The sequence below is a fragment of a genome, unplaced genomic scaffold, assembly GCF_019419815.1.
Source record: "Pyrus x bretschneideri cultivar Hongxiangsu unplaced genomic scaffold, Pyrus_bretschneideri_v1 Contig5, whole genome shotgun sequence".
In the NCBI taxonomy this organism is placed as follows: Eukaryota; Viridiplantae; Streptophyta; class Magnoliopsida; order Rosales; family Rosaceae; genus Pyrus; species Pyrus x bretschneideri.
In genome coordinates, this window is record NW_025999787.1 from 2,741,275 (window position 1) to 2,751,517 (window position 10,243).

The 10,243-nt window shown below is 37.1% G+C and overlaps 1 non-coding gene across 1 annotated transcript; it reads right to left on the reverse strand.

Moving 5' to 3' along the window:
- Positions 1-8,054: 8,054 nt before the first annotated feature.
- LOC125470498 lies at positions 8,055-8,161 on the reverse strand. The gene has a single exon (XR_007252780.1). It is a non-coding gene; the product is annotated as a small nucleolar RNA R71 (small nucleolar RNA).
- Between the last annotated feature and the right edge of the window lie 2,082 nt (positions 8,162-10,243).

Sequence of the window (10,243 nt, forward strand, 5' to 3'; positions counted from 1 at the left end):
AAGAAATTATTTTAAGGTGATGTCAGCCCTGAAGGGGTTATGTGAAAGTGAATTAGAACTTCAAGGGGTGTTAGTGTTATGTTTTAAATGTGAGAGGGTTTTGTGAAAACACGATAAACCTCAGGGGGTGTTAGTATAATTAACCCTGTTTCATTATAAGAGCCTTTACAAGAGAGGAGGTAACTCTTATAGAGAGCCAAAGAAGTGGACTACAAGAATAGTAGGCTAACCACCACTACACAATCCCATGAATTAAGCCCTAGCAACTGGACAAAACTAATAATCATTTACAAGAAAAAGAGATCTCAGAAATAAGGGAAAATGATTGACAAAATGGTAAGAATGAAAGACAAGGTATGGGATGACAAGAAGGTAAGGTTATAGATATCACTTTATCTCATGACTTAGCTAAAGTGATGATTACAACCTATCCTTGAGATCTATTCCAATAATCGGTTTCACTATACTCCCCCTCAAGTTGGATCAAGGGGATTGATTGATCCAAGCTTGCACAACAATCACTAGAACTGTGTAGAGTCTAGGGCTTTCGTGAAGAGATCAACAAGTTGATCGTGACCTCGTGTGAACACTGTGTCTATCACTTTGGATTAAACTTGAGCATGAATATAATGGCAATTAAATTCCATATGTTTTGTCATTTTATGGAACACAGGATTGGAGGCAATATGCATGGCAGCTTGGTTGTCACAAAACAAAGACATTGGTGTCTCGCTGGTGATACCAAGGTTAGAATGAAGACCCTTTAACCATATTAGTTCATTGGCTATTGTTGCCACGGCCCTATACTCAGCTTTTGCACTGGATTGTGCAATTACAGTTTGTTTCTTGCTTTTCCAAGTGATAAGATTCCCTCCAACAAAGGTCCAAAAACCCATGGTAGACTTTCGATCGAGTGCATTTCCAGCCCAATCAGCATCGGTGTAGGCCATGATGCGATTGAAACCATTGTCTTCATGGTTATTCCCTTACCCACTGAGCTCTTGAGATATCGAAGTATTCTTTTGACGATTTCCTAGTGAACTAATGTAGGAGAGTGCATAAAATGATTGGCCAGGCTTACTGAGTAAGAGATATCAGGCTTAGTAATGGTGAGATAAAAGAGTTTCCCAACCATTTGTTGATAAACACTAGGGTTTGAGAAAGGTTCACCTTTATCATGTAACTAAAGCTTGCTCATTATGGGAGTTTAAGCAATTTTGCACTCCATCATGTTTGCTTCATCTAGAAGATCCAGAACATACTTCCTTTGATTTAAGAATAATCCCTTCAAAGAAGTAGCTACCTCAATTCCAAGGAAGTATTCAATGCTCCCAAGTCTTTAATGGTATATTGTAGATGAAGAGACCGCTTAAGAGCCTTGATTTCATTCATATTTGCTCATGTAATAATCAGGTTTTCAACATATATAAGTACAACTAGTTTGCCAGCTTTACCACTTCGAACAAGCAAAAAAAAGTCAGCATGGCTTCTTTTGAACCCTGCAACTTCAAGGACTGAACTGAGCTTTGAATACTAAGCTCGAGGAGATTGTTTGAGACCATATATAGCTTTGTGAAGCTTGCAGACCTTGTTGGATTCCCTTTCTTTTGGATGGTCAGGAAGCAACCTTATGTACACCTCTTCTTTAAGATCACCATGAAGGAATGCATTCTTCACATCCATTTGAACTATTAATGATTGACTGCCACAAAAAACAATACCCTTATAATGTTCATTTTGGCAACAGAAGCAAAGGTCTCCTTGTAATCAATGCCATAGGCTTGTGTAAAGCCTTGAGCTACCAAACGAGACTTATGTCTCTCAATGGTACCATTGGAGTTGAACTTTGTCTTATATATCCACTTATTCCTTACTGCCTTTTTGCCTTTGGGAAGATCAACCACTCCATATTTAGTTATCATTCAGTGTTTCGAGTTCTTTGGTCATATCATCTTGCCACTCATTATGCAGCTTTCTTGAAGTTCCTAGGCTCAAAATTCATGGACAATTTGTTGAGAAATAAGGCATTAGTGGGTGACGATCTTTGATAAGTAATGGCTGCAAAAATAGGGTGTCTTGCAACGTAAGTAATGTACTATTGTAACCTCACTAGTGGATGTCTATCTCGTGTAGGATTTCTTTTTGGTGCAACCACATTTTGTGGGGCTGGTTCTGGTTTTGGTGATCCAAGAGTGCTAGGAACTTCTTCACTTGCAATCTCAATGAAGTAAAGATCCTTAGTGGTGGTATGTGCATGAGTGCATTCATGTATTTTTACAGGAGTAGGCAGTGGAAAGATATCCATAAGATTTGCCCTATTAGGGTTAGCCTCCAAATCTGTGTGAAAGTAAGGAGAAGATTCATCAAATCGAACCCTTGAGACTACCAGCTCCCAATGGGAGGGTTGTAAACTTTGTAACCCTTTTGAGAGCTAGAGTATCCCATAAACACACATTGACAACCCTAGGGTTGAGTTTATCATGATGAGAAGCTTGGATGTGCACATAACACGTGCAACCAAAGGTTCTAAGATGAGACAAATCTATGGTCTTGCCTTTCATGACTTCTAAATGAGATTTGGCATGCAACACACAAGTTAGTAGTCGATTAATGATGTAGGTAGCAGTGAGGAAAGCTTAAGACCAAACTTCTTGGGTACATGCATTTGGAACATAAGAGATCTAGTTTTCTCCAATAAATCCCTATTCTTTCTATAGGCCACACCATTTTGTTGTGGTGTACTAACACATCTAGTTTGATGTAATATGCCATGATTGCTCAAGTAATTACACATGTTATTGGAGGTGTAATCAATGCCATTATCTAATCTTAACATATATAACTTAGAGGAAAATTAATTGGTGATTAGGTTATGAAAATCCTTAAAGGCATCAAACAATTCACTTTTAAGCTTTAGGAGATACAACCAAGTTACTCTAGAATATTTATCAACAAAAGTAACGTTGTACCCATTAAAGGATTTTACACGAGAAGGACCCTAGATGTTTGAGTGAACAACTTCAAAAAGCCTGCTGGTTCTAGACTTAGAGGAAACAAAAGGAAGTCTAGTGGATTTTGACATTTGACAAGTTTTACACTCAAGTGTGGTTTTACAAAAAATTGGAAATAACTTGGTCATCACTGGTTCTAAGAGATGGGCAAGACGTTCGCGCCAAAATTGGTATTCCTGAGGATGACTTAAGTTGACACTGGGATCTTTGACAAAATTAGACTCCTTTAAGAGATAGTAGAGTCCATTTAAGAAGAACTCTCACCAATCTTCTTCTGAGTAACTCGATCTTGAAACACAACATTGTGAGGGGAGAATATGGCAAGACAGTCTAAAGTGTTTGTGATTTTTCCTATGGATAAAAGCTGAAATGGAAAGGAAGGTATGTAGAAAGCAGTGAACTCAACATAATCACTCATCAATCTAATTCTCCCTTTTCCTGGAATAGGTTCCCTTTTCCCATTTGCTACTGACACATGAGTTGGATTGATCAATTTTTGAAACTTATGTAGACTCGAAGGTTTATTAGTTATATGATCAGTGACACCTGAGTCGATAATCCAAAAATCATAAGTAAGATTTGCATTGATAGTAGTGGAAATGGCACTGATAATACTTGGAATATTGTCTTATGATGTGTTCTCTAAGCCTACCAAGAAACCAGCAAATTTCCCTAGCATCGTAGTTCGATTTTCTGTGATTGCCTCCTCATTCTCAGTGCTTCCCCTTTTTTTTTTTTTTTTTGAAGAAAAGCAGCAAACTTGTTGATCAGGGAATTAGGATTTGATGAGAAATTTGCCATCCCATCAACTGAAAAATCAGTTATATGAAAGGCTTTTGGAGCAAACCCTTTCCCATCTTTGATCGTCATGTCTTCTATGTCAAACTTAGGGTTTAACTCATGATGTAAAATCCAACATTTTCCCCCTTTCATGTTGCAATATGTACATTTCCAGTCATATTTCTTCCCAAAAAATCTTTCACCAGTTGTTTTATGGTTGGACGTGGAAACCTTAGCTTTAAAGCTAGACTTGGGCTCAACGTGCATCATTTTTCTTTGAGTTTCTCTCTTTGGATTGTATAAAACACACTGATAAAAGATTGTAGCTCTGGTGTCATTAGCAAATGATTGCAAAGATCTTCATACTCAGCTCCCAAGCTTACCAAGAGTTGAAACACTTTATCTTCATTAACCATCTTTAAGAGCACAACAAAGTTAGTTGTGTGTGGATGGTACATATCAAGCTTATTCCACATGGATTTCATGTTTCCAAGATGTTGAATGAAGGATACCTTGCTTCAAACTAGCAATACTCTTCTTTAGTTGAAAGATACGAGGCGCATTGTTTTGGTTGCCAAACATTTCCTTGACAAATTCCCATAGAAGATGGGAAGATTCTGAGTAGCTGAAGAGCTCAAACAATTTGGGCTCCATGGAGTTGAGTATCTGGGACATGACAAGTTGATTAGTGGAATGCCATGCATCATAAGTTGGTGAAGAGGATTCTGGAGGCATAATGCTTCCATCGACGTACCCTAGCTTCGACCTTCCTCCTAAGGCAAGTGAGACAACTCATGGCCAAGAGAGATAATTGAACTCATTCAACAATACTAAGCATAATCGTTGTTTGGATTGGCCTCACCATGAGTTATGCTAGGATATGAGGTTGAGGAGCTTGTAGCCATAGAGCCAAAATGATTATCTTTTGCCATCTTAACCGATGATAAACAAAAGAGAACATTGAACTAAAAAAAAGGTAGAGACATGAGCCTATGGTTCCTGATCTGATACCATGTTAACTTTTAGCTTCAATGGTTTTGTATATTTCATAATAAGAGACTTTACAAGAGAAAAGTGGACTACAAGAATAGTAGGCTAGCCACCACTACAAAATCCCATGAATTAAGCCCTAACAATTGGGCAAAACTAATTATTATTTACAAGAAAAATAGATACCAGAAATAAGGGAAAAAGATTGACAAAGTGATAAGAATGAATGACAAGGTATGGGATGACAAGAAGGTAAGATTGTAGTCCTATAGATATCACTTTATCTTATGACTTAGCTAAAGTGATGATTACAACCTATCCTTGAGATCTATTCCAATAATCGGTTCAATATGTGGAGTCTGGAGTAGCGATCGCTGTTCCTACATGCTCCATTTTGAAGTAAAAGGGACAATTCACTCAGTCCTTCTTCGCCCCAAATATCGAAGCCAAAGGCTCCGCCATGAGTGTCTTCGGTTCTGTGGTGTTTGTGAATCAATGGGGGAAGGGAGGAAGCTTGAGATGGTGGGCGAAGACGGAGGGTGTGTCTATAAATATTAAGGGAATGAGAGATAATACGACGTCGTTTTCAATTATGGTTCTTGTTCTTTTAGAGAGTTCGTTTGGACAGTTGGACATGTTTATGTTAAATTGGGTTCACGTGCCCATCAATTACACCCAGCTTGTTAATGTATATTTTGTACAAGGGAAATTTTCTTTTGCACATTTTCTTACGAATGAATGAATGGTTGAGATTTAACTAAAAAATGGTTAATAGTTAAATCTCAATCTATCACACATGAAAAAAATGTGCAGGGTGGGAAATTTTTTTTTTTTTTTTTTGTCATATTACTTGACTAAGAAAATGGGGTTCAAACAAATTTCGAGTTGGAAAGTTCTAAAATATTTAGGTTGATTCAAATTCGACGTTCGAAAAGAGTTGGGCAAATTTTTGTAAAAGGGTTTTATGATTGAAGATCATATTAACACATTTTATGCAGAGAACTATGTGTTCTTTTTTAGATAGAACCTTGAAGAAATATATGCCAACGATCCACTAGTTTCCTGCTTGCAGACTAAGGAATTCCTGTAAAGTTAAAATGTACAAGTGGAGGTGCATGACTTTTGAAATTCCCAAAAGATAACTCGAGATTTTTCAGTGTTTCCAAGGCACAACATAATGCAAGTGGTGAAGAGATGTTTTTTTTTTTCAAGTGTTCTTTCACTTATATCTCTGCCCTCCAAATTGCCCCCCCTCATCTCTCACTTTTTTTTTTCTCTCTCTCTCTATAAAGAAGTCAACGCAAGATATTGACATGCCTTAATCGGAATCGTCCAAATTTCCCCCCCTCATCTCTCACTAGTTGCATTTTACCCTCTTTTGTGTTAGTGTGCAGCTAATCGTATTTTGGAGCTCAGTTGAGGACAAATAAGGCAAAATGGTGCTAAAAATGGAGAATTGAATAAGGATGCTGATGTAGACAAAGAATTAAAAGTGGAAACTGAATATGGTGATGAATATGGCTCTTTATAAGACCAATAACAACAAAAAAATGTGGGAATTAAATGCCCAATTACTGGGATGTATTGGTAATCTGTAACAGCTCTTTAACATTATAAAACCTATCCTTTCAGCCACTTTTACATACACCTTTTATTTTGAGCGAATTTCACAACTCCAGTCACTATTTTTATCTCTTTTCATCCACACTCAAATCTCCACCCATTCTATACTCTCCAACATCATCGAAGACTCATCTTGACAGGTTGTTCTTGGAGAAGTTCAACATCAGAATTGCTTCAACGGTTTCCTCTCTCTTTGATTTATTGTCACTCATGTTGTGTATTTCTAATTTGATCTCTATGAACATGATGTGTAACTAAATTCATAGCTGGGGATTTCGATGTAGCCTTGCACAATTGATCCATGTTTTTATGTTAAAATATTCAATTCATCAATCTGTCTCTTGTTTCATTCACTAAATCTTTTGTTAAATTTGTTTGTTAATTTTAATGATTGATCACCATTAGGATTTCTTACAGATCATTTGATCAAGATTATAGTCAACATCATGCTTAAGGTAGACATGTGAATGAATGAAGAGAATGCTATGCAAACATCCTGCCATGTATTTTCTTTGGTTCCTTAACGTTTTCTTGCATGCTAAAGACTCTTAATTTGGAACTGAAGTTGAACATCCCAATTAGGTTGTAGTGTAAGAGAATTTGATCAAAACTACACATCATATGGCTGATCATATATATGTAAAACGGACTCTAGAAACAGGTTGGTAATTGAATACAGTTTAACTTCATAAACATGGAATTGGTTTTGAAATGGTGAACTCGAAATCCCTGGACCCATCCTCATTGTTTCTCAATCAACCTATCATTCGTTGTTACATTTTTCTTGCATTTTTAGTTATTCTCATTAACAGCACACAATCTACATTTAATTTGTTATTTTCATTGTTTAGTTAGGGTTCTTTCAAGGCTAGTAATTTATAGAGGTCTAATCAGTCCCTATGATTAAACACCCTTACTTGTGCCATTATACTAACCATATATTGCACTCGGAAGGAACACAACAAAATTATGGTGCTGTTGCCGGGGACTGATTTCAGCCCTCTATAATTGTTTGTTCTTCAAACCCTATTTATTTTCATTTTCAGTTTAGATTTCTAAATTTCATTTGTTTTCTTTCTATTTCTTAGGTAGTATACGTCCGACAAACTTGCTGAGATAGGCCAAAGACTTGAATGTATAAAGAGCAACAATTTTGAGAACTTTCTATCAACTAGTGCTCAAATTAACCGTGAAGAAGAGGACGATCAATCTTTTGGATCAGCGAGTGTAGATGCTTATTTTGAGCACTCTAATTCAGACGGAGAAGAAGAGATGGCTGACAATAATGATGACAATCGAGCTTTGGAGGATTATGCTTAACCGATTATAACAAATTCACCTTCATGCATCTTGCTGCCTCCTGAAGCTAGAAACTATGATCTCAAATCTTCACATTTTCACATGCTTCCTTCCTTTTATGGTTTACCTAATGAAGATCCGTTAGCCCATATTAAAGAATTTTATAATGTTGTGAGTGGTTTACCTTTGCAGGGAGTGAATGAAGCAAATCTGAGGATGAACGTCTTTTTGTACACATTGAAAGATAAGGCTAAGGGTTGGCTAATGACTTTAGCACCTGGTTCGCTCACCACTTGGGATGCTGTAGCTAAGAAATTTTTGGAAAAAAATTTCTCTACTCAAAAGATAGCTACTTTGAGAGGGCAAAGCTTCAACTTTGCACAACATGATGGAGAACCTTTCAATGAATGGTGGGAGCGCTTCAAAGGCCTTTTGCTGCAATGTCCACATCATGGGTTACCTCCTTACTTACAAATGCAAATTTTTTATGATGGATTAACCCAAACATGTCAATCTACTGTTGACAATGCAACAGGTGGAGCTTTGAAGAAAAAGAATGCTCAAGAGTCATATAACATCTATGAGATGTTGGGATTTAATGCTCAACACAAAGATAGAAGAGGTAAACAAGCTGGAGTGTATGAAATGAGTTCTAAAATGATCTTGCATTGCAAGTGGCTAGTTTGGAAAAGAAGCTTGATTTTGTACTCAATATGGTGCCCTCGATAGCTGAAGTGTGTGCCATTTGCAACATACCAGGTCATCCTACTTATCAATGCTCAGCTAGTGAGGCTTATCCCAAATTCGTCCAAGAGCAAGTGAATCTCATGAACTCTTACAATCAAAGGCCAAGGAATGACGCATACTCTAATACATATTACCCTAGTTAGAGAGATCATCCCAACCTCTCATGGAAGAATAACAATTAGTTTCAAAATTTCCAACCAAAGCTTGCCACTACACTTGAAGATACGATCAAATTGCTAGCCCAAAACACCGTTCAATTCAAGCAAACTACCAATAGTCATTTCCAACAACATTCGGCTGCTTTAAGTCAAAGAGAGGCCGAAAAGTTTTCGAGCCAACCAGTGATACTTCAAAGGAACCAAGGGCAGGCCAAAGCAATTACTACACTTAGAAGTGGTAAGGTTATTAATAATGGAGTTGGCAATGAAGTTATTAATGAATCTAATCATGTGAATGCAGGTGCCACTTAAGAAGATAATGAGAAACCAAATGACGAACCAAGCAATGTCACTTCTTCATTTGAATCACCAAATCTTCACAAGGCTGAAAAACCTTACACACCTCCCATCCTATTTCCTAGAAGACTTGCCAAAAGCAAGCAAGATAAGTCATTTAAAGAAATTTTTGATATTTTAAGTAAAGTGAATGTTAATTTACCTTTGCTTGATGTCATTAGGAATATGCCAGCGTATGGGAAATTCTTCAAGGAGCTGAACAACTATAAGAGAAAATATTGACCTAATGAGAAGGTGATGGTGCCTGAAAATGTGAGTGCTGTGCTTCAAAGAAAGCTCCCACCAAAACTTAAGGATTCGAGAAGTTTTTCTATCAATATCACCATTTGAGACAAGCTAGTAAAAAAGACTATGCTCGATTTGGGTGCTAACATCAATTTAATGCCCTATTCAGTATATATTCAATTAGGTTTGGGGGATTTGAAGGCAACAACTATTTCATTGCAACTTGCTGATCGATCATTGAAATATCCAAGAGGTATAGTGGAAGATATCTTAGTTCAAGTTAACAAACTAATTTTGCCTGCTGATTTTGTAGTGTTGGATATGGAAGAAGGTCCTATACATGATTGTGAGTTACCTATTTTGCTTGGGAGACCCTTTATGGCCACTGCAAAGACTATCATAGACGTGCAAAATGGTCTTCTCACCATGACCGTGCTAGGAGAAACTGTACAATTCAAAGTGTTTGAATCTCTTTCTCACCCTTCTTGTTCACTTGATTGTTGTTCGGTTGATGTGTTTGATTCACTTGTTTTCTCTAAGTTTTTTTTAGACATAATCTAATGATCCATTACAATTTGTTTTGAGTCAATCTCAAGATGATTTTGACGAAGAATATGCATTCATGGAAGTGGTGGCTGCCTTGGAAACATTAAAACCATATCCATCCACCATTTCACCTTTTATAAAGTCATTACAACCATTTGCCACACATCTGATACCTTCCATTGTTAAACCTCCAAAACTTGAGCTTAAACCACTTCCACCACATCTAAAGTATGCTTACCTAGCTAAACTTGAAACTCTTCCAGTTATCATAGTATCTGACCTCAACCCAATCGAAGAAGATAAGCTAATTAGGGTGTTAAAAGAGTTCAAATCAGCCATTGGTTGGTCTATTGCAGATATCAAGGGAATAAGCCCTACCATGTGCATGCATCGGATTTTATTGGAGGAGGGAGTGAAAACAACCCATGAACCATAACGAAGGCTTAATCCACACCTGAAAGAAGTAATGAGAGCTGAAATGTTGAAGTTGCTAGATGTGGGTATAAT